The 24,416-nt window shown below is 35.3% G+C and overlaps 1 non-coding gene across 1 annotated transcript; it reads left to right on the forward strand.

Moving 5' to 3' along the window:
• The first annotated feature begins 10,171 nt into the window (after positions 1 to 10,171).
• On the forward strand, positions 10,172 to 10,243 carry Trnag-ucc (transfer RNA glycine (anticodon UCC)). Its single transcript has one exon. It is a non-coding gene; the product is annotated as a tRNA-Gly (tRNA).
• The last annotated feature ends 14,173 nt before the right edge of the window (positions 10,244 to 24,416 follow it).

Raw genomic sequence — 24,416 nt, forward strand, 5'->3', positions numbered from 1 at the left:
CCCTCGCTTTTAAGGAGAGTTAAATCTTATCATTCGTATCTTAAATGCAAAAGATCAAAGTGTAACAGCGCCTATTTCATTATACAGTAGGTAATAAAGATAACAACTGTACGTAGATAAAAATTTGGCAATAGATTCCACGCTATTGACATACATATATTGTAAATTCCTTGTAAAAGCTATTTGTGTGAGTCGCACCGTCATTGCCACTAAAGAGTCGCCGTTATTTGTCCTAAAATCATTTGACCTAAAACTGAATTCGTCATTTATCCTAAAATCAAAGGTCCTAAAATAAATTGTCCTAAATTTTTCATTCCATTTGTCCTAAATTTCGTGTCCTAAAAATAAGTGTCCTAAAAATTTGAAAATCTTAAAAGGTTTTATTGCTGGAAAAATTCAATCTATGCTCTGCAAAGAAAGGCAAAGGAGAGATAAATTGGATTGTTCGTTAACAGGGAGAAAATTCCAATAAATTTCTGATTCATAAAAATGAAAAAAAAAATTAGAATCAATAAACTTGAATAAAATTAAAATCTTTGGAATTTAAAATTATTGTTTCTATTCATAATTTTTATTTTATCTTTCTGAATAATCATTTGTTGGCTAAACCAATGAAAATATATTATAGAAAAGCTCTTTTTATCAATTTAACAAAAAATGTAATTATTTTCAAACAACTACTATGTACGATTGAAATATAGGAATAAAATGTGATCTTAATTTTTTTTTTTTAGATTTTTCAACATTAAAATAACTTTCATTTTCTACTTCAAAATATTTTTGCTGAATATGAGAAATAAATTATAAGTTGATTACTTTCAACTTTCAACGCTCTTTATTAATCCGGCTACATTGAAATCTTATATTAAAAGGAAGACCGAAAATAGTGTGTGGGCTTGTTCACTGACAATAAGTCACGTGCAGCGCCAATAGTTGCAGTTTGCATCCAGTGCCATCTTACAAGATTTAGGACAAATAAATTTTCGGACAAATGCATTTAGGAGAAATGAAAAACAATTTTAGGACAAAAATATTAGGATAAATTTTTTTAGGACAAATGAGTTTTTGAACATTTAAGCCATTAATTTGGTCAAGAGCTTGATAGTACCTCATTTTGATTATTGTGACATTGTTTTTTTGCAACTTGACATCTGCTCAGTTAAAAAAATTGCAAGTGTTGCAGAACCATTTAAGACGCTATATATATGATGTAAGAATAGGCAAAAATTTATCTCCGTTATAATTTCCCGAAAATTTCCCTAAATTAACACTTTTAAACCACCCCAACTTGTGCTATCGTTAAAAAAGAACTACTCTCAGCTGGCTGAAATTCATTCCTGCTGAAGCTTTTGTCAAGGGTGCTTGTACAAGGAAATCACATTTTATTAAAAAATTATTAAAAAAATTAAAACAAAAATAATAATAATAATAATAATAAATTGAAAATTATTTAAAAAGAAATTAATACCTGATGAAGTTCATAATCTGTAAAGATCTCTTTCCTGGTAATGTTCTAAATCCACTGTGATAATGTTTCAAGGTTTTATCACTAAAAATAGCGCAAAAGTTGGCAGCTCTTAAAAAAAAATGCTTTTGGACCAAGTTGTTAGACCGAACGCGCTGAGAGTAGGAGATTTCATTGTGGATTGCGTTTGGTCCAGACTGAATGCATTTGGGCCAAGCGGCGTTAGACCGAATGCATTCCGACCAAAGCGCTCTTAGACCGAATGCATTCAGTCAACTCAGCGCGTTCGGACAACAACATATACAAAATGTGAAATTATAAAAATTGCTGATAGACATCAATTAAAAATTTTGGTGCAAACGCATACAATTAATACAATTATGTATAAAAATTGCCCGGAATACTTAAATTATTTTGTAACAACTATATATGAATGATGTTAATTTGTTAGGGCGTACTAGAAAGCACCTTATGAAACTGCTCGCACCCCATTTTTAAGTGTTGCCTGAAAACTGCTTGCAAGTGGAATTTGTTAACACCGAAATTGTGCCTGAATGAAAATGTAAATTTTTTTAAGGCAACGCTGACAAAGCAATTCATTGAGAAATATTAATGTTATCTTTCTCTCTTATTTTAAAAATGTTATTTTGTCATTCATTTGGATGAGTTCATGTATGGGGCAAAGTTTCCCTCAGTTTGAACCCAATAAACAAACTTCTGAAACTATAGCCTAACTTGGCCTAGGATATATTATTATACGTACGTTTGCCCAATAGCCAACTTTAATGGTGCTAGGCTTACCATAAAAAAAGTCTGGGCTATATATTGGCTAATCATTTTTCAAACCTTCGTTATATCCTCGTGTAATCAAGCACATAATATTTAAAAACGATTGCAGCCCAAAAGACCAAAGATATACTTGGCAACGTTGGCACGTGCGTCAAATTTGCTCTAATTCAATTCTGGTTTTTGCCTGGAAGGCAGAGATAAAGAAAAGTGCCTCGCTTGAACTCTGCACGAATTTAAGTGCTTAAGAGAGATAAGAACTTTTGATAAAATCGCCAATTTTTACCTATACACAAAATCCCGAATGATGAATGATACCATATAGTTCTAAAGAAAATCAAACAATCTAAAATTTCCCAAGATGCCGTTAGGACCACAGCAACCTTTTATTATTTTATTGCTTTTTATTGTATCGGAGAAGATTTTTAAATTATCAGCCATTTTATAGTTTGATTATTTATTTATTTAAAAAATAACCATACGCTCAGTATAAAAAGCAAGCAACGCCGCCAACGCCACAACAAGAACTTCAATTGCTTTTATTTTTGGCCAATCATTGTCTAGCATTAAGAATAAAACTTTTAGTCTCATTTTTATTGTTAAAAAGTGTTCTCAATTAAGATCATAAGATCCTTTAAGTCAAATAAAAACCTAAGGTAGAAATTTATGAAGAAGGATCGAAAACAAATAAAAATGTCTCGTCGTCTGTCGTTTTTATTTTTACTCATGCTCCAATAATAAATGAAGAGAATATTGAGCCAGCTTTTTTTCTTTAGTCCTTTCTTTCACGGTTTCTCCTCAAATACTTTGGGCAGACGCAGTTTTAATAATTGATTTAGGGTCACGTCCACGTATCTTGCTACAAAACATACCTCTTATTGGCAAAAAAGAATATTCGTATTCGAAATTTCCAAAAAAATAAAATGAATTCTAACAAATATTGTCGTATAATGAAGTTAGAAAATATCAAAATTCTTTACGCTACGTATAAAAAGTCCATCACATTTTTTTTACGTTGGAAATTGTATCTTGTCAACTGTGATGGTTTTATTTTGTTATTACCAGTTATTACATTGAAACAGTGAATGTTATATAAAATTGTATCCAGCTTAGCCTAGCAAAATAGCATCACTTGCAAATGAGATCTCTAAAATATTTTAAATCGTGGCCACATGCTGACTTGATAAACCAACAAACAGCACATTAAAAATTATTTATGGTTTCAATAAGCGTGAGGTCCCCGCCTGCCGCTGCAGTTAATAATATGATAAATCTAGATTTCATTTCAACATGCATCTTATGAATGGATTCGGAATGAAAAAAAAAAACACATAATGCTAACACCTCCGAGGGGGATAAAAAGTGCAGCGCGTTTTGTTGTCGGCATGTTATTGTTGTTGTTGATGCTGGGTGTGTATTTGGGGGCGCGCGAAAATGGGAAAAAGAGACCGCTTGGCTATTTTCACATACAGTGAAAAGCCCCGTGTATATCACAAAATGCCAGAAAGGGAAAAGCGGCGGCTAACAGATGTCCCACACCGCCCCAAACTGTCGTTTTCGGTGCATGAGGTCGAAATCTTTAGAAATTTATCAAATGTGAGAGCGCATTTTATTTCCATTCGCGATCAAAAGCGGGGTGAATAAGAAAAAAGATGCAGCCCGTCTCGCCGCGAATATCTTTCCGTTTCCTTGCCCACGGACTGAGAAAGAAGGAATCTGTGAAATATGTTCTGGGAGTTGGTTTTTGCCGCGAGAATAAAAAGTCGGGAAAAATATATGAGAAATAAAACGTGAAAAGGAACGGAGAGAATAATATTTGTGCTAAGAATTATTTGATTTTTTTCTTCCTCAAGTCGCGTTTAAGAAAGACGCCAAAAACTTGTCTGCAGGTTTGTGCTGCGCGGGGATGACAGAAATTTTTAAACATTGTCGTGTGAGACGAATACTGATTGTGAGGGCAAATCTCATTCAATAACGAGTGTGGTGCTCGCAAATGGAGCTGTTTTTCTGCTTGCCTCCTTACAAGCACGTAAATATTTCAAAAGTCACTATGGAGATGGAAATAAAAGGCGACTTCCGCTTTTTCTCAGCATGGCGAATTTTGATAAAACTTTGGCAAAATAAATACTTAAGGGGCAATTTGATTATAATGTGTTGGAGTCTGGATAACTTCTTTTCATAGCGAAAATAGCGAGGATCGTGTTTAAACATTTTTAATAATTTAAATAACAAAAGGAATAACTGGTAAGACATTTTATTATATCTAGTAACCATGACTAGTAACTTAATGACATGATTGATCAAAAATAAGATTGATGAAAAACGGGTTTTTAGTGGTGTTAATTAATAAGTTTGAGACTTAACCTTGGATAGTAAAAGGCATTGAAATCATTTATTAAACTTTTGCAAATTAATTACAAAAGAGTATTAAATAAATAGAGATTCAAATAGGATTTTTTTTAAAGTTATACACATTTTTTGCATGGAGAAAATTTTATAGTGTGAAAGGTATTTAAACCAACTAACTCCCCCCCCCCTCCCCTAAAGAATTCTGTTCAATTAATTAATGAATGAATACAATTCATAATGTATCTAATTAATATTTTGACTTCTAGTGAATATCATTAAATCGGTATAAATTTTTAGAAAAGATGGGAGAGAGTGAAGATAACGGTTTCGTATTTCACAGAAAGTGAATTTCTTCTTAATTGGACCTTGGAGCAAACAAATTTATATTGAAATTTGTTAAAAAGCTTCTTAACATTATTAGAGTACAAATTTCACAGGAACAATAAAAAAAACCTTAATCATTGCCAAAAATTAATTATTTAGTTTAAATAAATTATTTCCTTTAATTTGAAATGAACAATAAGAATTATAAACATAATCAAATTAAAATAAACATGTATTTTTATTTATTTTAAATTATTAACACTTTGTTTGTCTATAGCATTCTCAATTTTTATGTAATAAATTTTGGAAGAATTGAATCAACTAAAATAAAATATCTTTTAATGGCTATTTAACATAAATATATTTTCTAAATATTTAGCACTAAGCGACATTTTGCGCAGATTCGCATTGTTGTCCACACAGTGCAGCAAACAAACAGCACACATACGTATCGTTGCCGGGATGGTGAATTTTTAACGCTGCCCCTTAAAAATAAACACTCGGGATTAAAAAAAAAGGCGGAGGGCGGGCGAGGCGAGATAACATCTTGACTAGCGGAGGCTTGAGCTGTAAAAGGGCATAAATCCACTTGGTTAGAGGCCCGTTGTGGAGCATTACTATTTGATGAGCGCGCCTCCGAGGTGGTAACAATGTCGCCGTCGCTCGGCGCCTCTAAATCTTTAAAAACGCAACTTGCTGCGCTGCCGTGCGCTAACAATAAAAATCTTAATGCCCCCTTTATATTTATACACTCCAAGTCGGCGCGCTGAATTTTTTATCCGATTCTCCTCCTTACCGGGCGGGCCAGGCAAGGCAGTTTGTTTTTATTCCGGCACGTGTGTTTTACTGCCCAGAGTCTCTTCCCGCGCCCAAGATGAGAACTCTTTCGCCCAGCATATCCGCCGGCCGATGAATTTTGCAACAATATCGCCGTGCACCTCGATTGCCGCCGCCCTTTATCTCGCGTCCACCCAAACGCGCGTGTGCGCTAAAATAATCGTCAAATTGAAATGGTGCTTTTGGCCCAATTCGCATCTGCGCAAATTTACAACCATCATCCGGCCACGTTTTACAGTTTTCGGACACGTAAATAGCCTTCTATCAAAAATGTAATTTTGCATGGTACCACTCAGCAATTTTTGCGTTCGCTTTCAAAGCTTTTCAAGAATTTATTACATTAAAGATCTATTATATCTTTTAAATAATTTAAGTAGTTCTTTGAAAATTTAATTAACGTTTTATCATTTTCCAAAAGTTGAATCGTTCTCTCTTATTGAAAAAGGATCATGCTAATCCAAGATTCAATCACCATTTGAAAATTTATTCATTTAATTTAAATACAAAAACTTTAAAAAACTTTAAACTAGATAATATATACAATATTCTTTTTATCTTTTTTTCGCATATTTTTATTTCATTTTCTTTTAAAACCAATATTATTTTTGTGTAAATTATTTATGACTGTAAATTATACAATTTTATTGTTTGTCGTCACATCAAATCGTTAGTCATCACACAGTTAAAAGATAATTTTTCATTGCTATTTCGACAGTATTTAATTTTTATATTTTATATTAATTTGAATTTTATGCAGTGTCCTTCGTATATAAAAAAAATTGTGATATATTATTGCTAATCATAATTTAATAGCAAGTTTTTTTTAGAAAGACTTGCAATCCAAGAGGAATTTCTTATATGGTTTTTTTTAATTGAAACTGTGTGTTATGGTGTTCAGTTGCAGACAAAAAAAAAACAATAATATCTTGTAGAGAAACGCAATTCAATTGAAGAGTAGCAGAGTTCAATTAAAATGCAGCAATATATACAATTAACTTAATTGGTTCTCAAGTCTCATTATTTTTTTAATGTGTACAAACAAATCCTACTGAGGTTCAGTTATGAAGCATTGTCCGTGCGCGTTTCATTGAACCAGCAGTTGGACACGCCCGGCAGCAAATATAAAATATAAGTGCAGGTGTGCGGCCTATTACGCCGTTGTGCGCGCAAATAGGGGTGCATTAGGACGGCACGGATAATTGCATTCAAATGCACGCGCCATTTACCGCCCTTGTCTTGCTGCGTCTGAATTCGCATGCATTCATGACGGCAGTAATATGTGGAACGTGTTTTGCGCCGAGTGTGAATCGCAGGCTCGATTCTCATCTATTCGCTCTCGTCGTCGCCGTGATTGAGCGCCACTCGAGTGCATGATGCGTGAATTAGCCGCGACGACGGCATCTCCGCTAATTAGCAACGCTTTCACAATCCCCTATTATCCGTTTTAGTGTCACAAATGGATCAATGCCCACTCACATTATGCCAATTTGTATAATAACATAATATCTTTGAATTGTATAATGAGTTACGACTTTTGCATTGAAGTGGAAATATTGAAATATATGACATAATTTTTACTGCGCCCAATCTGTGCTTACAGAAATCATTTAATTAATTATTGTTGCATTATAAAAAGTTTTTTTTCATTTAATAATATTTTAATATCAGCATTACTCTCATTATACGTTGGATATTTTTTGTCCAATTCGAAAATATTATTTTGTTAAGGGAATTATTGCTGTAATTATTTATTTATATCCAATGGTTTTTTTGTTATATTTGTAATTTTCTTGATAGCACAAGTAAATAAATTTCTCATTGCAAGATTAATCTTGTGAAACATCCCTGTCATCGCGGGCCGCCCGCATTACGCTCACGCAGGCAGATGTATCAATTTGTATCCAGCACGATAATGCGCGTTTGCTTCGCGCAAGAAGTTACACGCGTAAATAATCCGCGCCGAGCCAACGCTAATAACGTCAATTTTTCATCATCCTTCACCCTCTCTCTTCGATATTTCAGCGAGCGAGAACGCGAGAGAGCGGAAATTTGCGCCGCTTTTTCAAGCCCTCACGTGTATGTATGTGTGCTGTGTGTTTATTAAGGTGTGCGCGAGAGTGAGTGGGTGTGTGTGTGATAAATAAATGGCAGCTCATCGCAAACAACCACCCCTTCCTCTTCACTTCACCCTCTTGATGATCCATGAAGCTCCAGATAATGGCTGGAAAGAAGCAAGAGGACCAAAATTTTTAGAATAAGGTTGCATATTAGTTCGCCTTAATTATTATGCACGATTCGGCTTCTTGAGTGCCAATTTTTATCATTTCCAGTTCATACATAACTTTTTGAATAAGAAAATTTAAAAAAAAGGTGCGTTTGAAGTTGAAGCATAAACAAAATAAATGTTATCGAAAATTAATATATGATCAATTATTTTTAATCCAAGAAAATTAATTATCCACAATTTTATTACATCAATAGATTTGTTGTTACACGTCTTATCTTATCGATTGCCAGTCATTTAACGATTTTGAGACGCACTATTATTTATCTCAATGGCTTTTTACCACGTTTAATTGGTTCTCTTTTATACTGGTATTGATAACTGATGCATCCACCGATATTTATCATAATCTGAAGAGTATAATATCGTTTTAAGGCTCTTCAAGTAAACAATTGTTTTGTATTGAGGATATTTTTTTAATGTTCGCTATTCAATTTTAATATTATCGCAAATTTACTGTTGCACTTGTGTTCTTGCAAAATATTAATTTTTAAGTTCAAGTGAATAATCGAATGATGGCAAAAAAAAATCAAAATTTGTAATTGTAACTAAAGAAAAAATAATAGCAACTCCAATAAGTGTTTGAAAAGCTTTGCTTAAAATATTTTTCCCTGACCTACATTTTAAAAGTATTATATTTGAGCAAGCCTAGTCGGGAGTTTGGATGCGTGCTGGGAGTGCAAATATTAGTTTTCCCTCCTCGCAAAAGAGCAAAGAGTTCCTCCCGCTTTTTTTTTCATCCGAAAATCCGTGGCGTGTGTGCGAGGTTCATTATTCAGCGGGCGAGATGAAAAATGCCCATGTGATTCGGCGTGTGCGTGGGCGCGAGACTTTCGCCATTATGTGCACACAGAAGAGAGAGAGAAAGGAAAATCTCACTCGCACACTTTTCCATTAGGTAAAAACCCATTTCGGGGCGATGTGTAATTATTTATATACGCGAGAGGTATATATGGCGGGCGCACCGGCACAAGTAATGGGAATAATGTTTTTCCTTCTGGCTAACGGGATCAAAGGGCAATATAATATCTGTGCAATCCCGTGGATGGCCCTGAGGGCTTTTGCATCAGCGTCGGGCTCGCCCCGTTCAAAGAGAGATGATGATGAGCTGAGCAGGATGTTTGACTAAATTATTAAAACCTGACTAATGAACTTTGTGTTTGCTGTTTATACACATGTATACATACATACAACCCCTTTTCTCCGCAGACAAGCGAAAGCGGAGGGAAAACGTCGACCAAAGGCCGGCGGCGTTTGCGAAACTTTTGTGCGAAGCTTGTCGGAAATCCAAAACATTTTCCGAGTTTGCAAAAATCAGCTCAGTGAAAATAAAAATACTTGTTATTCAACTTAATTAAATACCATCCTTATTCCACCATATATACAGCTCTTTTTTATCGTGCTGATTGGGCAGTAATTAAAACTGAGTAATATAATTATGTTATTGGGCTCATAATTATGCAACATATGCATTTTCAATAGGTTAATGACGAGCTGGTTGTCAATTTGCTCTTTCAGGTACACTTTGTCCGCGACCAATTTATTAACAAGGTGCCCCATTCATTAATGCAAATCATTGAGCGGTATTAAAATGCATTGCAAGGTGGATAATGAATTTCCATCGGTGTCTGATTAGAATAATGCATGAGCGTGCGAAAATGCAATATTAAGTGCTCATCATTAATGCAAATTGCGACGAAGAGATGAATTTTAATAAACTCTATATCATGAATTTAAAATGCATTTTTTTTTTGTAATTACAGTTACTTGATACAGTTCGCTATGTTGCTTTATAAAAGAGAACAATTGACTCCATCAGCACTTCTCGCTTTTTCGCTCCTATTGTGCAGCTCCTGCAGTTTTACTTTTCACGCTCCGTTGCGTGGGATGTGCCTTTGTCACTTTCAAATGTGCAACGTTGCATGAGTTCGCATTAGTGTAGTGCAAAAATTATTATAAAATTTGAAAAATCTTTCAATATTATTCTTTTTTTTTTTAGAATTTTACACACATTTTTTCGTTTTATTTTAAGGGCAAAATTTTAAAAATTCAATACGCATTTGACTGGACAATCAATGCTTGTTTTAGAAAATATAATCTATAAAACAAATTGGTGATATCAAGCTGCGATGGTGGTGTAATGGTGAGCATAGTTGCCTTCCAAGCAGTTGATCCGGGTTCGATTCCCGGCCATCGCACTTTTGCCTCATTTTGTCTGAAATATGAATCAAAGTGGTAAATTTTGAAATGAGAGTAAAAAATGTCAATTAAAACTTTTATAAATTTTCTTTAAGTGTCTCGTAGCTCCTACGAGAAACTCGATCTTATTGTGAATTTCATCCACGCTCGGCTGCAAAAACACGCACTGCTATTTCAAAAAGAACAGCTCTATTTCTTCTTTTTGCAAGGCAAAATATTCGTGAGCCGAATTGGGGCCGGCTGGTTTTAATTTCACCGCTACTGGAAAAAGCTACGCTGAAAAATCTTAGCTGCGCAACGGCTCATTTAATTATAAAGGGCTGGAGAATTTCGCTTGGCGGGGATGAGAGCAAAAGAAAAAAAAATTGCGAGCGCTCCTGAAAAAAAAGAGTGCGCACACTTGACAGCGGCAACACTTTTAACACACCGGCGTTAAGCAAATTCCATATTTTCGCTTACGAGTGCGCCCTGCTCTCTCCTTTTTTTATATTTAATTATATTCAGCACACGGCAAAAAATGAGAGGCTCCTGCAGTAGTACATGTTCAACGCGGAACATGTTTTCAACCAAGCGTGCCTGTGTGTCATTTCATCTCTCCTGAAATATACGATGCATGAAGTAAAATAATAAAAGAGACCACCGGCCCCTGTTCGTCTTTTTTCGCCTGGGTTTTTTCCGCAAAATGTACGTGTCCTATACTTTCACCCTTGTATAATGAAGAGCAATTCCAGCGCGGTGGCATACCAGATTCGAGCCGCTTTCCAGAGATGGTGCCACCAGGATATTCTCCAGGGGTTTCACCCCCGCCCCCGCGCACCCCTGACGACGACGCAGCGGTCTTTGTGAGCGCGCTCCTCGCAGCAAATTAATAATTAGCTCGTTTTTTCGCCAGAGGCCTGCGGAGCAAAAAAGACACGAAAATGAGACGCGCCGCCTTTTTTACCTGTGCAATTTTTTCATTTTTTTTCGCTCTTTTGTACACTATTTCGTGCTTTCTTTTGACGAAATAAAGATCCGGAAGAGAGCCAAAGCACCAATGGCTGTGATGGCACAACTAAAGCACCTTTCTTATTAACTAAATATTTATATTTTGAATTCAATTTACTGATGACATAATATCTTCAATTAATACAATTTGGATATTTTTTAAATATAAAATCACGTTTAATAAAAATACTAGTTTTAATAACTTTAAAAAATAAAAATCAAAATTTATTGTATTTTGATTAGGGATTTCTCTGAAAGGAACTTGTGCCAAGCATTGTATGAAATGTTTTATTTTTTAGCAATAAATTATTTATAAATTATTATGAAAAAAAAATTATGATTTATAAGAAAATAGCATTTATCGCTTTTTTAATTGACGTATCTTAAAATGTCAAACGTGTTGTTCAAGGTTAATTTGTAAAATAAATTAAATAATTTTGTTTAATTTAAATGTCTACCAGATAATTTTAATTAAGTGATTGTAATATGTAAGATGAATGTACCTAGAGTATTATTTTTTATTTAATTATTGAGCTGCTTATTTCTGGAAAATAAAGAGAGAAAATAAGAAAGTTAAACATTTTGTCAGTATTTAAATTTCGCCTGACATTGTACAAGCATTTTAAGTAATCCAATTTTATTGAGAATAAATGGACTATTAATGGCACGTATTTCTATAAAAAAGGCCCATTGATTTATTGTTACACATAGTAAAATATTAGTAAAATATAAGTTCTAACAATTATTGCTATAATTCATTTAGTTAATTTCAATTCAAAAATTCATTTCAAATAAATTAATTAATTAATTTCACTTTAATGAGCTACCTAATATTGTGAATTTGATGTGTAAGAAATCATAATTATTTGCTGAACATCTCATTGGTGCAAACTATTTAATCTGCACTCTCCAAATGAGAAGCGGCTACATATCAAAGCAGGGTCCTCAATGCACGTTCCGCTGGCTCTGCACGGATACAAGAGTTTGCGGGCGCGCTTTTCGCTAATCCCCGGGTCGCACGTATTCAGTATAAACAGGCAATGGCTTTATAACTCGCAGCAAAAAAACACGCGCGCACCAACGAAAAACCCTCTCGGCCAACTTTTTCTCCGTGCGTGTGTGTGTGTCGCCCAAGATAAAAAAGTTTTGGCCTGAAGAGTGGTGGAGCAAACAGCTTTGAAACAAAGACAATTAGAGTGGAGAGCGACGTGTCTAGTGGTCATATTACCCCTGGCCTGTGACTATTTTACTAATTAGCTCGTTCTCGCCACGCGCGCGGTACTCCCGCTCCTTCAATTATCACTTGATTACACGGCGTCCAATCAGTGTCGCCGTTCGAGATAATTGTGGATTTACTAGAGAGCTTCATTTGCATCTGATTTAACCTTTTAAATTTTTTGTAGCAAAAAAAGGTTATTTTTTGTTTGTACTTTAAAAAATATAACATTTTTTTAAAATAAAATTTGAAATCTTTGCTCAAAATAATCTCATATTCTGTAATTTAAAAAAAAATTAAATATCAAAATACATAAAACGTGGCTTTATAAAATTTCATAGTTTCCCTCCACCCAAGAAATAGCTCTGAAGAACGAGAATCCTTTTGTATACCACTTGCAGAGTCATTCAATAATTTGATTTACGCCCACTCGAGGTGATAAATACACATTAGCAGGCTGCGCGAGATTGCCGGCCATTGGCCCCGGGGCAGTTATTCCACGACCCCTGTTTGCCCAATCGCAATCCAACCGTAAATCACACAATGCTGAGCAGATGGAGCTTTATTATTGTTGCACACACACACACGCCGGCAATAAAACGCGACGGCAAAGGCCACACGCCGCTGCAGTTCTAATCATAACACAAGCACATAGACGCAGACAGAGTGCATTCGCACGGATCTATCTGTTCACTGGCGATGAGCTTCTTTTTATTTCTCAGCTCGTGCCCTTTATGGCCATACTTTTGTGCTAATAAATCCGCAGATGAAACAATTTATGGTTGGAATAGTGATGAAATATGACAAAAATTATGGTTTGATATAAACCTGCAGGGCTTGTGTTAAATCTCTTTGCAAAGTACTTATTGTAGAGTGAGAAAATTTGCAGCAGCCTTCTTATTCATAGTTTATTTTATTATTAATCAAATGTTTAAAATCTTTAAGATTAATAATTTTACAGTTAAAAAAAAATATAATTATATTGATTCCATTACAATTTTCATTTCAACTGTGCTTCAGCATAATTAACTGAGTTTGATCAGATAAATTTTGATTATATAAAACTTGATGCGTAAGTGCAAGGTTTTAATTAATTGCAGGTTAAAGCCCCTTCAATTATTATTTAACTCATCGAAAGAAGAAGAAAATTATATCTACTTTTTTTGGGATATTAAATAAATTATGGTATCCTCAGGTATTCTTAATTTTATACATAAAAAAGAGTATAATTTTACTACAAAAGAAAGAGAAATTTTCATTGAAATATAATTTAAAATAGTAATTTTAGTTGTTTTAATGCTTAAAAAATCAATTGAAATTTAATTATATTCACAGCACTTAAAGTTTGTAGCATTGTAATAAAGCTGGTAATTGCTCCGCCTCTCCGTAATGGATTTTATGCAGCACGGCCTTAATTTTACATCCAATCACTGCAATCTCGTAATGAGTAAACACTTGCAAAATATTACTACTGCAAAGTAATCTACTTTCTCGCCAAGCAGGAAGCAATTTCCTTAATCAACATCATCAATTTTGCATCTCAACTTGCAATCGAGCGTCGATCCTGGGCCGTGCATGCATTTCACAATCTGTAGCTCGTCGGCATAACGTGCGGCGTTAATTAAATTCCTCCGGCGGGGCCTATTCAAACACACACGGGTCTTAAGGAGCGAGAGTGAGGCCACAATGGTTTGACGCCCGCAGCAGAATGCCACCGGCTCGGGGTCATTCTCGCGAAAGGTTTACTGCGAGAAGTGCTCCTTAATTACCAGAGTGGCCAGCCAGCAGCGGCCGGGCCGGTGTCATGGAAAGAGCAGAGACTTGACACCGTCCGCTTCTTTTGTGTGTTGTGGGTCACTCTCGCTTTGGTTTCACGTCACGCGCCTCAATGTCTGCAGCACACAGAGCGAAAGTCCTCGGGGACCCATCACGCCTATTACACATTGTCTAAAGTGTCCCCGTGGACTCGACCGAATAAAGCAAAGACCTCTCGTTCGCCCGCCGCTCGACTGCTGCTGCCGCTGCAATATAGGACGGGCATAAAGTGAGAGAAGATTGGCTTCTCTGTTAGCCGATGCACTTTCACATATTGGTGATCTTGTTACTTGTCAACCTTCTTGGCGCTTACCTGCGAAAAAGTTTGATACTTTTCATTTGTTACCTGGGTTGTTATACGGCATATTGCAAAAGCTGTCTCGCATTTATCAGAAAAGATGCAAAATTCATACTAATTAATCTGGCATCGGTGCTGCAATTTTTTTAATAATTTTACACAAACTGAAGGTAGAATCAAAATAAAATTTACACATATTAATAAAATAATATTGTTATAATTTTTTTCTTGCACAAAATTGTCAAAGATTCTGCATAAGATCTGCACCTTTTTGATGAAATTAATGAGGGCGCATCACATGTGTTCCAGATTCATTGACATACAAAAGGTAATATTTACGCATTTTCATATCATCAATCATCACATGCATTTTTAGAATTTTCATTAACATATACGACATTATTTTAAATCCAACCGTCAACATGAATAATGCGATTTTCCATTAACTATTCGGTATATTTTACGTATTAAACTATTATTTTTTCATAGGATATCAATGTTTCAGGTAAATTTTACTAGAATATGAGATAATGAAAATGTTAACTATTAATAATTTAATTTCATTAAAATTTACAAAAATAGCTGTGCTAGTTAATTTTATTAACGCATTTCATTCTAATTGTTATATTTATAATTCAAGTTTAAATTTTCTTGATACTATTAAACATTAAAATGAAAAAAATATTTAATAACAGTTCTCTGTTATAAAATGATGTCTAAAATAAATTTATAATTATCTTTTTATTTAATTTTTAAAACTTAATTTTTTAAAGCAAATTGCGGAATCTAAGCTCTGCTCTGATGTAGGTTGAAAAGGTTGAAAATATTTTTTAATCATATACATAATGTATACACACAAGCAAAAAAATATAAATGTTGAATTATCTACAATATATGAGGCGAGCAAATAGTTATAATTGTTCGATTTTTCACATAAAATCACCGTTTTGCAAATGAACTACTTTCAATATGAACCAGACCGATGAAATAAGGGCCTCATGTATTCATTTATGCTCCTTTTAAACTCCTATAATACATTTTCTACAGGTTTGATGAAGAGTGCTTTGCAGCCTTTGTTAAGGACTCCTTATTGCAATGCTAAGAGTACCAAGGAGGTTTTTTTTGATCGCACATATGCCCAATGTTATTTTTTTGTCCCATGAACCCTCAAATTTTTTTCTGCTAATCTGTTTAGGGTCATTCGCTTATCATTTTGTGAAATTTTGAGCAAAAAATTTCGGGCAGTTTTTTTTTAATCACCAAAAACAAAATTTCCATAAGACGCAATGTAAAAATTCAAAAAATTATATTTCAAGAATAATCGGCGCTACCCCCCATTTTTCTTTGTGCAATCAACTCTACTGATAGGTAGGAATCTATAAAAAAATCTGGGTCCAAAAATTTCGGGCCGATTTGCCGCAAACAGGAGTTGTAGATGTCAATAAGCAGGCCTTAATAATATCGCACACATATCAATGGCATCAGGGAAGAGGCCTGAACTGCTATTAGCGGCTAATTAAACTTTCATGGCCTGCCGTAGTCGCGGAATTAATATTTATAAGCGTCGCCGTGTAACAATTAAAAAGTGTTCCTGCCGCTCGTTTTCTGCTGCGCCTCCATTTATTGCCAAACATAACTCGGAATTAATGCTCGCCCGGCCTTTACGGCCGCGTTTGCGCTGCACACCTGCAATGATGCCCGCACGATCAAAAAGCCCTGCTGCAGCCGCACCGTCGCACTTTACCCTTTTATTAGCGGCATAATGGCTTGATTAGCTGCGCTCTCGACCTCTGCGCTCGACGCCCTCCTTCTTATGCCACCCGCCGAGCAAAAAATAAACAACGCGACCTGCACAAGGAGCAGCAGCTCGGGAAAACTTTTCTCCGCCGCTGTTATTTATGAATCTTCACGGGAACACAACAGGCATTAAAAGATTCGCCCTCTTATCTCTCTAATTAATAATTCTTAATTACACTTTGCAGTGCTGCTCCGACAACTGCTTCATAATGAATGGCGAGGTGAGCCAGTGCATAATTCAGTTTGTTGCCAAGTGGCAAGAGAAAGGCGTAAGCTTTTGCTTCTTTCTCGCGAGTCAAAATGTCTAACTTTAAATAGCCAGCCCACACATGTTTAAAATATTCAGTATTTTTTTCCAATTTAGGGGACATTACTTAAACAAAATTTATTTATTATGTAAACTTAGTAAGTTTACATAATAAATAAAATGTAGGTTTAACTTACGTACTGGAAAAAAATTTAAATTTTCTATTCACGAAAATTAAAATAAATGTTTTATCCTTGGAATGAATTTACCTATCTTAATTATTTTGATAATATATTTAAAAAAAAAATAATGTTCAAAATTTTTATTTTGCAAACCTTTCACACCTCGAATAAAACTTGAACAAAAACAAAAATATTGCAGAAAATACATAAGAAATCACAAAATGTAAAGTAACAACTGCAAATACTAGCAATTTAATGCTTTTCTCTCTGTGAATACAAATTTAATATGAAATAAAATAAATTAAGAAAAAAACTGGCAATTAACTTAATTTTGATAATTACAACTCTGCTGAACACGTCTCAAAACATTTAAAAACACACGCTTTTGGGCAACCTACTTTTTATTTTTAGCTTAGACGAGTGCCGTCATGCCAGCAAATCATCTAATTATAGCGCTGGAAGCATGTAATTTGGAACAGCGGCCGACGTAAAACTGCGGCAGAACATAACAACTCTTTCAGGGCGGCCCTCGCAGAGATAATAAATTACACGGCTGGAATTAAGCGCGCGCCCGAGTGATAACACTCAAGGAGGAGTATAGGGGGAATGAAATTAGCTTTTTGCGTTTTCAAACAGCCCTTGTGTTTCGGCAAATTTCTCTTTGGTGTTGTGCGCCTCCAGGGATTTTCGAGTGCGCCGCGAACGGGTAAGAATTCAGCAGGCTTCGCACCTACTCAAATATTTATCAGCGGGAATTCAGTTTTTCTGCGCAGAGAGGCTAATAAAACGTGCAAATATTTGCCCCGACGACGAAATACATTGTACGACTTATATGAAGGAAAATGTGAATTTATTGTTAGTGCGAGAAAATTGCGATCACAAGATTATTCACATACGCTTCTGTGAATTTCATGGGAAATTAGTTAGTTCTTGTTGGAGGTTTTACATTCATGATTTAATAAATTGATTTTCCTTGTTTGCCGTCCAGAGTTGTCCTAGTTGGCGACGAGAGTTGTGCAAAGATTGAGAACTTCCCTCTTCTACGCAATGGCGCCTCTGGTGGAAAGACTGCAAGCTCGACAACAAGAGCCCCCTGAAAAAATTGCGACCCATAGGAACAAGCAAACCCACCACCAAAAGCTCATTTGACACCCAAGAAAAACATTCTTACGATGTTAGTATTTTAATGAACGCCTATCACCGGACGATGCATACCGACCCGCGAGACAGCAAAGGCGAGCACGTTGCCTATTTAGAGATCTTATTGTTAAAGTGATCAGTCAAAAGGGTATAAAGAAATAGAGGCAATGAGAGGTTCACAGCATTGCGTCTGACCACTTCAATTAGCAATAAGTACTGCTTGAGATTTCGGAACACGAATACGCCAAATGAAAGAATAATACAGAATGAGAAAAGCTACAAATTTACGATGTTTCTTTTACTTACTAAAAATAAAAATAAAAAATGTTCAAGGCGATGGAAAATTTTATAACGATGAATTACGACAGAACATTTACAATAGGGGTTTTCCAGTAGCAAAATTACTCAACAAAAATTACAGCTCAATAACTCTAGACTAATTAGCTTTAAAAAAAAAACATTTTTTTTCTATCTTACAATTAGAAAAAATTTAATAATTTCAGAAATTAATTTATGCGATTTGTTAAATTTTGTGTACGAAAAATGACTTTATACGGTACGAACTGTTTTAATTTGACTCTAGGAGAGACACGAAAATGTCATTTCCAACAGCTCTCCGGTGCCAAGCAAGACAGTCTGTCTGTCTGTAGCAAGTGCCGCAAAGTTATTAGAGAGAAAAGATAAACAGGGCAGGGTTCTTCATCTTCCAGTCAAAGCTCTGAGAGCGATTACTTTTCTTTTATTTGCACAGACGGCGGCGGGGAAATATTAATTAGAAAAACGGCGGCGAGTGATCTCTTGTGGGGTCGAGGACAAACAAAGCAGCGGCCGCGCGCGCAATTTCCTTCCTCTTTTCTCGCGGCAACTGTCACTGCGACTTTATTATGAAAATGCGAGATATCTGTTCACTGCATGCCATTAATATGCCTTACCCGCGGCCATGCACACATTTCAATTATGCCGTGCAGTCACGACTCCTATTTTAATTTATGCCCTCCGTTCGCTCTCGTCGCTGGTGGAAAATGTGTATATAACACAAAAATATTAAAATGCACCGGCATGATTGTGTATGTAATCAGTCAGAAGCATCTTGAGGGTGAGGGGAGAAATTTCGAGACTTGAAATGTGACCTCTAAATGCGTGACCGCGTCCAGTCAATAGTAGGGGTCAGAAATAATAATAAACATTGTACAAAATTGAATAAATTCAAGCTAGTTTTATATTACTTTGCTGGAGGGGAGCACAGATTATAAAAAAAAATGTATTGCAGGATTTCCAACTCATGAGTTATGGCGGGCAATTAAGTAAGGAAAGTTTTATTAAAAGCAGGAGGGTGTTGTCTCCATAAGTAAGAATTATATTCCAAGAAAGATGGGAGATTTGGTCGTTTTCCACGAGATTAAACGAAGAGAAAATTAAATGCTATTCTGAGACCAAAAAGATTTTCTTGTAGATTATTAATTTCATTTGAAGTTGGATATTTAATACTGATTTTTTTCAAGAAATTCAAATAATGAAATGAAAGTGCATGCCATGAGTTGGTTTTATTTAATCATGTGTATGAATATTAATCATGAATAGGAAAAAAAATCACTCGTAAATTGTACTTGTGTACGCACATTCACTCCCCTAATGCTACATTCAGAATGATATATTTATAAATATATTTATATTAATAAAACTAATAAGCTCAATAATAAAATTTTGAAAAAAAGTTATACACAAAAATATAAAGTAAAAAAATGTAAAAATAAAATTATTTACAATTAATGTTAAATATTTTTACTATGATGATTAATTATTTAAGCATATAACATATTTATAACATAAGAATTATAATGTTTAAATAAAATACACTTTTTTAATAATATATTATTAAAGATTATTAAATATTTTTTCAAGAAAATAAAAGTATATTTTGCAAAATTTGCAAAGAAAAAACAGTGTTAAGCTAGCTAATATTATCGGTTTCTTTTGCGATGGAAATGATAACTAAAAGAAATTACAATTAGTGGCGGATGGGGTATTATTTATGTTCTCGGACGTTTTATTGGTGGTGCCAATTTTTCCAAAAATCCGAAATTTCTCCTTCTAAAAAAAGTGTTTATTTGTCATAGTGGAAAATGTTTTGAAACATGGTAAAATGAACAGCAATAATAACGTAGTTTGTGTTTTATATTTTAAATACCAAGATTTTTACCATAAAATATAATTTTTATCTCAATGATGGTAATGAAATATTAAATCACTGCTGTTTTAAATTCAACACTTACTAAAATAAAAGCGTTGAGTAGGACGGTACTTGATTTTCAACCCATGTTGGCACTAAATAAAGCTGGAAACCAGTTTTACGACCGTTTTTACGCCCTAAGTAAGCAGCCCAAAAGGAAAATGAATATTTCATAGTCAAGTAGGTGCACGTTGTTTTTCATATACACACATTTTCTCGCTCCGCTGTGTGCCTCTGGCTGCGTTCGCGCAGCCTCGAGCCGCATAAAAACAAGTTTGCGCGCATTTTCAGCGCCAACTTTTTTTACGGAGAGAGAGTAATGAAATTGTCACATGGCAGGCGCTTTTAATTATTCACTTATCTCCTCGGTGGCGCCGTAAACAAAGCTGATAAAAATATGACACTGCGGGTATAAATATAAGCCAGGAGGGAAAAAGCGGCAGGAAAACAAGAGAGAGAGAAACGCACCGGAGCAAAAAGACGATGAGCTCATCAGCCCTGCCTCCGCACAGGCGACACGTTATTTCCGCAAACAGCTTCAGCGTTTTGAGGATCGCCGAGTGACAGGCGGCAATAAAACGTATTTAGAGAGACTAAGTAGCAGCGGCGGCCGGCATTACATTTCCATTTGCCGGCAAAAGTGCGCGCGCTGGAGCAGCCAGTGGTTTCGCCTGGGCGATTAACATTTAAATGAATGTGACCGCTAACAGGCACGCCGCCCCTTCAGAATGTTAATACGGGCCTGCAGGGTTGCTTCTTCTCTCTCGCCGGATTTTCCAGCCGCCGCCCAAAACGCCTCGCGTATATTTCGCGTGTTTCGCAGTTAGTTTTGGCGCGCCTCATTCACACCCCAGATGAGATGGGCCCGATTTCTCTCGCTAACGCTGCCGGCGAAAATTGGACTCCAGAGGTTGCATTTTAATGGAGAGCGAGCCGTGCTCCTCACAATGCACGTTTCCAGCCATCTGCGCGAAAAGTGTTTACTAGCGAGATTGTGGGCACTTTGTTTTCATGTTGTACATATACTCGTTGAATCCAGATTGGAAATTCTTATCTGGAGAAACAGTCGTAAATTTTTTTAAGGGAACTTTGCATTTTGATGATATTATCAGGGTCTGATATTCACTAGATAATAATTTTATGTTGGGAAATAAAATAAAATTGTACACATTTATGTGATAAATAAAAATTAAAAAATTTAAAAAAATGCCAAATAAATATTTAAATATTATAATAAATTTTACTTTTATTTCCAAATCATTCCAAATTTAAGTTTTTATTATTGTCATTATTGATATTATTTAAACTGTTAGATGTAAAATAATATTACACAAATTATATTATGTCATTAAAGAAATAATTTAATTTAATTTTTTATTTATTGTTTCAATTAAAAAATTTTATTTATAAATAGATTAATTTTTCTGATACTTTTGGCATTTGGTCTATGCATTAAATCATTTATATTATTTTTTAACTAATATCAATTAATTAAAAGTATAAATTGCTCTTAAAATTATAGTCGATCATAATTTAATTAAACTATACATTAATCCAGAAGTTTATATTCATATTACTTTGTTAAGTATAAATGTTTAATTACAAAATCTATTATCTCCAATCATGAGTAGCCTTATATTTATTTTAAAATGATTATTGTTATCTTATTATGGAATTTTCTATCTACAGCTTATGATTCCAATTTTGACCCAGTAATTATTTTACACTGCACCAATTTTAAAAACCAATAGAAAAATCACAAGTCACGTTTATAATATAATTTCCAAGAAGCAAAACTTTTCCAATTAAATAAAAATTAATGATAGCAAATTTATTTCCTAGAGTTTCAATCAGTGTCAAAGAGCATCTGGAGTCAATCAAGTCCCCAGCAGCAATAGTTGTTGCCTGGTTTGCGGGAGCCGCAGAATTCCTTCCTTTTCTGCGCCTGCAAGATTTATCGGCCACCAAAGGTCACACGGGTGGGATATTGGAAGGGTGGCGCGTTGCCACTGAAAAATACGACTGCGAGAGTAGCTGGGTGTTGTGTGCAGTAGCAGTTCCGTCGCATCAAAATTTGATGCTCGTAAATCTTGGCTTTCTGCCCTTTACGGCCGGGCCGCGCAAATAAAAAGAGCTGCAGCGAGTCGTTGTTCTTGTGGCAGCAGGCGTTGTGGTCACCGCCTGAATATTTCACGCTAATTGCCTCGCAGGTGCCGTTTTAATTGCGACCCCTGCATTTTTAATTACACCCTAATTACACTCGCCGCGCGATATAAAAAGGATTGTTTCTCTCTGCTACTTTTACGATTAAATCCGCAGGCCCTCCTCACTTTTCTCTCCGTGTTCTCGCACCTGCCGCAGGGAAGCGTCGGGCAGTGACGCGCGAAAATCGCTCTTTGCACGCTGATTGAATCACAAAGATGGTGCTCATCTCGTCTGCAGACTCAAAGGGATGATAAATTTCAGAGGAGCAGCGAGCGGTGCATCTTTTCGCTTGCAGCTGAATCAATCTTTCAGATCGGAGTCGAGTGCATTCTGAAGGCATAAATTTCGCCTTTGAGCGCGAGGGTGCTTCTCTGAAACGAATACGAATGTGGGGCCAAGAGATGAAAAAGAATGGATTTTGAAGACGAGCTCGAAGCGAATTTCATTCTGCGGAGAAAAATGCCACGAGTACCTTCCTGTGCTTGGCAACTGCCGACTTCACAAGGAGCATTGAATTGAATATTTTTTATTGGTAACCAAAGACCTCAAAAATTCACAAAGGTTAAATTGTATTTTCCAGTTTTATAAATTGCTTCAAGCTATTTGAATCGGAATACTCAAATACAAATTTTAAAAAATTGTGTAGCAATAGTTATTTAATGAAACCAATAATAAATTTGAATTTTTATCAGATAGCTTGATAGCATATTAATTGTAAAAATTATTTACATTAGAGGTGAACATTAAGTTCTTTACAGAAAATTTCTATGTTAATATTAAATATTTTCTAGAAGTTTCAAAGTTTAACATAAAATTTCAAATTAAGTAGTTTTTTTTTTTTAACAAAATCAAATTCATCAAGAAGAATAATTTGTAAATATTTTCATAAATAAGCAATTTTTTATATATTTTTATTTTTAGTGTGGCCTAAGGTAGTGAATGATAATAAAAATAATAACAAGTATTATGATCGTTGCAGCACTCTTAAAATTTTAAACTACTTAAAAAAAATGTGAGAACTTTTATTAATCAATTTTATATTTTAAACTAGATAATAATATACTTTATTTTAAATTACTCTCATGCCCACAAGTTGACTATAGATTTTTTTGCAGCTGCAGCAACAAAACCGAATCAATGTCCACACAAACGACCCTTTTATTCAAGATACCCACCGCCCAAAGAAGGCTACACACTCTCGAGGGCAGATTCGCAGCTAGATTTGCTGTCGGTGGGCGCCTTTATTGCGTCTGCCAAGAATTACACGCCTCTTCGCCGAAGCAACTTTCTCGCTTGTTCCTCGCGCGGACCGATTTTCAATATTTTTTTTTTTGCATGAAAAAGATTCTATTTTCTGGTAGAGTGGTTTGCTCGGCGCGAGGGTTTATTTTTCAGACGCGCGCGCCCAGCAGGCCTGATACGGCTTTATTTGTGTCCCGCTGTTTCCCAACAGCAATATTTCCCCTTTTGCATGGGAATATGATATGGATGCGGAGGAGGCTATCTAGGGAGCAACAATGGTCTTCGGAAGGAAAAAAGAACTCCCTCGGAGCGGGTGCAGGTGACGATCAGGGACACAATAAATTTGTGTATGGTGCAACAGCCCTACACCTGCAGCAACTCTCATATCGGCGCCGCGCAAAGCGCCCACCCGAGCTTTGCTCACCGGAAAATAAGGCGAGGATTTGCTGAATTCGCAACTTATCCAGAGCTTTGAGGCCTCCGAAGAAAAGTTGGATCAGGGAGAAAGCGGGCGCCGGAAAAACGAACCGTGTACCAATTGGCTGCGTTCGATATTTATGTTGCTTTGAAGGAGAGGTTTGCTGTTGTTAGAGTTAGTTTTGCGAAGAAAAGAAAACAGCCGTCAGCACAAATAAACGAGATTTCATTCATTTCAATCTTCAAATTAATGAATTTTATTTATAATTATCATTTTAATATAATTAAATCATATATATTTTGCATTATTCAATCTCAGAAATAATTACGGAACAAAGAAGTTTTTTAATACAACGATTTTTGCTGTACACAAGGTACCCAATTTTTTTTTAAACG

Source organism: Neocloeon triangulifer, unplaced genomic scaffold (assembly GCF_031216515.1).
Source record: "Neocloeon triangulifer isolate White Clay Creek 2 clone unplaced genomic scaffold, ASM3121651v1 ptg000014l, whole genome shotgun sequence".
NCBI classification, from domain to species: domain Eukaryota; kingdom Metazoa; phylum Arthropoda; class Insecta; order Ephemeroptera; family Baetidae; genus Neocloeon; species Neocloeon triangulifer.